Genomic DNA, 4,060 nt, shown 5'->3' with positions numbered 1-4,060 from the left:
ATCGATTTGTGTCCATCTAGTATTGACACTAAGCTTTAGATTTAGAAATAATATTTTTGTTAAGCATAAGTACCAACACTAGTTGATCCTATTGATGACAAAATTGATTTTCTTGCAAGATCGATTTGTGTCCATCTAGTGTTGACACTTAGCTCAATTAATGACAAGTAGCTCATGAGTCATGGTAAAGAATCCTTAGAATTGCAGAGTTTGATACATAGAGAAGAGTTCAATCTCACAAGTTACAATTCAATGTGAGCATCTTACATCGATTTTTAAGTAATGTAGGTAGATATTCTGAAACATATGGTTTAGTTGGTGGATTTAGTTGTTGGAATTAAGTCAAAACTAATGTAGTTAAAGTTAAAAAGTTGTTAAGTTGTTTAAATAAGTTAAAATAAATAACGTGGTTTAGTTGGTGGATGTAGTTATTGGAGTTAAGTCAAAACTAAACTAGTGAAAGTTGTTAAGTCGTTTAAATAAGTTAAGATAAATAATGTGGTTTAGTTGGTGGATTTAGTTGTTGGAATTAAGTCAAAACTAATGTAAGTTAAAGTTAAAAAGTTGTTAAGTTGTTTAAATAAGTTAAAATAAATAACGTGGTTTAGTTGGTGGATGTAGTTATTGGAGATAAGTCAAAACTAAACTAGTGAAAGTTGTTAAGTCGTTTTAAATAAGTTAAGATAAATAATGTGGTTTAGTTGGTGGATTTAGTTGTTGGAATTAAGTCAAAACTAATGTAGTTAAAGTTAAAAAGTTGTTAAGTTGTTTAAATAAGTTAAAATAAATAATGTGGTTTAGTTAGTTGAATTTTAAGTTGTTAGGAATTAAAGTCAAAACTAAACTAGTTAAAGTTGTTAAGTTGTTTAAATAAGTTAAAATAAATAATGTGGTTTAGTTAGTGAATTTAGTTGTTGGAATTAAGTCAAAACTAAACTAGTTAAAGTTGTTTAAATAAGTTAAACTAAATAATGTTGTTTAGTTACTGACATTGCTTTTAATTTACTAACCATATATAGGTCTACAATTTAGAAAATGCCGCCACATTTGATCAATTTTTCAAGGATATTTCTTGGGGATCAATTACAGTTCACACAATGTCCCAAATGTCTTTGCTATCGCCCTTTGTCTACCCCAATTTTAGTTAAATATTTTGTAACTTTCGGCAAGCTACTTTTAGTTCGCCAAATGAAGTTTGTGAATCGCTGAATGACCCTGGACTTCACCAACCTGTGCTGACTTTTGTGAAATTTTATTCTGTAATTTTTGGTGAGCTCGACATAGCTCGCCGAATGAGTTTGGCGATTCGCCGAACTAGTCAGTGAGTCTTTATGCATTTTTTTATTTCCAACGGTGATTTTCTGATTGAATTCTTTCTAACGTATTGGTTTGTTCTGTGTTGTTTTGCAGATATGGCCAGACCCAAAGTTCCCGGTAGAGACTAACCACCCCGGAAGAGAGCACAGGGAATAGTGATTAATAAAGGTGTTGCTCCCCCACGAGCAACACAACCTAAACTTCCTCCTAAATGAGGGAAAGGCACAGGAAAGGGGAAGGGTCCTCCGGATACAAATCTGATTGAGGACAACTCAGATAGTATGGGCATCTATGACACGCACCTCACCACTTCGGAATCTGATAATGAGAATACTTCGGGGTCTAGATCACTAGTCTCTCTGTCTGATCCAAAGGATGATCAAACTCTTCAGAGGAGGAGAGCTGAGTTGTACTCTAATGCATTACATGATCCGACCAGGATATCGGTTACTTCGACACCTCCTCCACCTTCAGCACAAACTGTTAAGCAGGCACCTCTAGTTCCCCGGGTACAGGCACTTCCACCTCGATCGCTGAGCAGACTTAAAGGTTGCCGGATTGAGGACAATTTTGGAAGAAAAGAGGATGTCTACAGATGGAGTGGTGGACAGGTATCCAGAAGTGTGGAACATCATCAAGTTCCACATGTTTGAGAGATTTACACAGCCTCGAGGCTCATACATACCTTCCTGGGTCCAGTAGTTTTATACAGAGTATGGGAAGCTGGTTCCAAAGGGGAATAAGAAGGCCAACTTATTTGTACCAGTGGATCATGTGGTGGTACGTGGAAAAAGGGTTAAATGCAGCAACACATACATTAATGAGGTTGTGGCATGTACGACAAATATGATCCACTTCTTGGTGGATTGGATACAAAAGAAGACCCTTGATGACTTAAAAAGGTGGTTGGCTCCTCTAATTTCTGACATCACACCATCGTGGATTGAGCTAGGAGTTCAGATTGAGAAGAAGAATATGAATGTAGTTGCGCGGTATTGGTTTAGATTTATTAGCAGCACCTTGATGCCTTCCTAGAAGGAGTCCATACTTCGGCATCCTAAGGCGGCTTTGTTGCGATCCATTATCGACCGCGATAGACTAAATCTCAGGTTGATTATTGAACAGAAGATGTCCATGAGAGCCAAGAAGAGTCAAACGTCACTTTATTTTCCGGTGCTGATCATAGAGTTGTGCGGTGTGCTCAAGTGCCCTTGGTGGCGAAGACGGATGTGGAAGTGGCGACCACTTCCTCTACTGACATCTAGAGGATTGAGGCCGAGTACACTATAGACGAGGCTGAGAGGAGGAGAGCATCATCGGTGGACATTTCCTTGATTGTTGATGTGGAGATGCTAGAGACAGACACAACCCCTCCTACTCAGGTCGGTGAGACCTCAGGTATTCCTACCACCTCTATTGTTATCCCTTCTTCGCCTGCTGCTGCTACTAGTTGTTGTTTTTTCCCAGCCCCCATTGGCACAGGTGATGCTATTCAAGATGGGCCATCTAGCCCAATATACTGGCGTACGCGCTTCCCGGGTAGAGGTTATTGTCCTCGGAATAATTGAGAGGGTCGTTGTTGCTTGGTTAGCTCCTATCCGAGCTGAGTTGAGAGAGCACCGAGAGTTGATCACCTCTCATGGCCTAGCTTTGGACGCCCTCATGATGCGAGTGGATAGCAGTCAGCTGATGTCACGGCTTTGAGAGCCGATGTTGCTAGTTTGAGACGTGATGTGGATGAGCTAAAATCCATGGATTTTTCTATGTTTTTCGGCACTATAGACCTTCCCGAGGTCCCTAGTACAGAGAGGTCAGCTATTTCTTAGACCCCTGAGGTTGCTACGACTGGAGATGCTGCTATAGCTGATGATGATGCCGAGTCTGATGCTCTTGAGACTGATGAGGAGGATCTTGGTACCCGTGATGCAGCGGTATATGATGACTTGGAGGACCTAGAGGGCGTGATGGTACATATAGACATGGAGGCCTCTCTTCGGGACACATAAATGGTAGGCTCCAGTGGAGAGAAGGATAGAGATGAGTTGGGCACTAATGCCCAGATTGAGAGAGTCCCGGATGTGTAGAGTTCACCTCAAGCTTAGCATGACAGGGGTATCTTGACTCTCTTATAGTTTTATTTTGAGACTGTTTATTTATTTTACATTAAGGACAATGGTTAGCTTTGTTTGGCGGGGTGAGGTATCTTCATACTTGCCTCTTTTGGGTTGCTTTTGTGAATGATTGGTTTTTTATAGTGTTTTCTGAATGCTTAATTTTTGTGACTATCGATTTTCAGTTTTCAATATGAATGTCAATTTTTGGTCCAAATTAAAAATTTCACCTCTTGATGTTTGTGAATTTGGTTTTTCTCTTACATATTTGAGTATCTGTTGCAATCAATACCGATGGCGTGAATTGTGCTCTTGATTGAACGATATGTTTGTGCAATTCCAATGAGGCAAATTTGAGTTGCATAAGTCATGTGCAAACTCTTAGCATCTCATTGTGACTAGCCGATTTCTGAAATGAATCTTGTGATGACCGTTGCACGCGAGTTAAATTTGTAGAATCTTGATTGATGATTGTGTTGAATGCCATGTGTGGTGAGATTGTCTTGAAATATGTGTTTGGTGATACCTAGAATTTTCTCTGTTGGTCCAATTGACTAATCTAGGCGATTGAAAGAAATGATCTTAGGCACAAATTTTGGAGAGTGAACCAAATTGCCAGTATACCTCTTTGT

General features: G+C 39.5%; 1 long non-coding RNA gene across 1 annotated transcript; it reads left to right on the top strand.

Moving 5' to 3' along the window:
- Positions 1 to 936: 936 nt before the first annotated feature.
- On the top strand, positions 937 to 3,590 carry LOC107059278 (uncharacterized). The gene is made up of 2 exons (XR_001472571.1): positions 937 to 2,715; positions 2,785 to 3,590. It is a non-coding gene; the product is annotated as an uncharacterized lncRNA (long non-coding RNA).
- The last annotated feature ends 470 nt before the right edge of the window (positions 3,591 to 4,060 follow it).

This window comes from Solanum tuberosum, unplaced genomic scaffold (assembly GCF_000226075.1).
Source record: "Solanum tuberosum cultivar DM 1-3 516 R44 unplaced genomic scaffold, SolTub_3.0 scf01066, whole genome shotgun sequence".
Lineage (NCBI taxonomy): Eukaryota > Viridiplantae > Streptophyta > Magnoliopsida > Solanales > Solanaceae > Solanum > Solanum tuberosum.
Note: the sequence above shows the minus strand (reverse complement) of the source record. Positions and strands in the feature narration are given on the sequence as shown.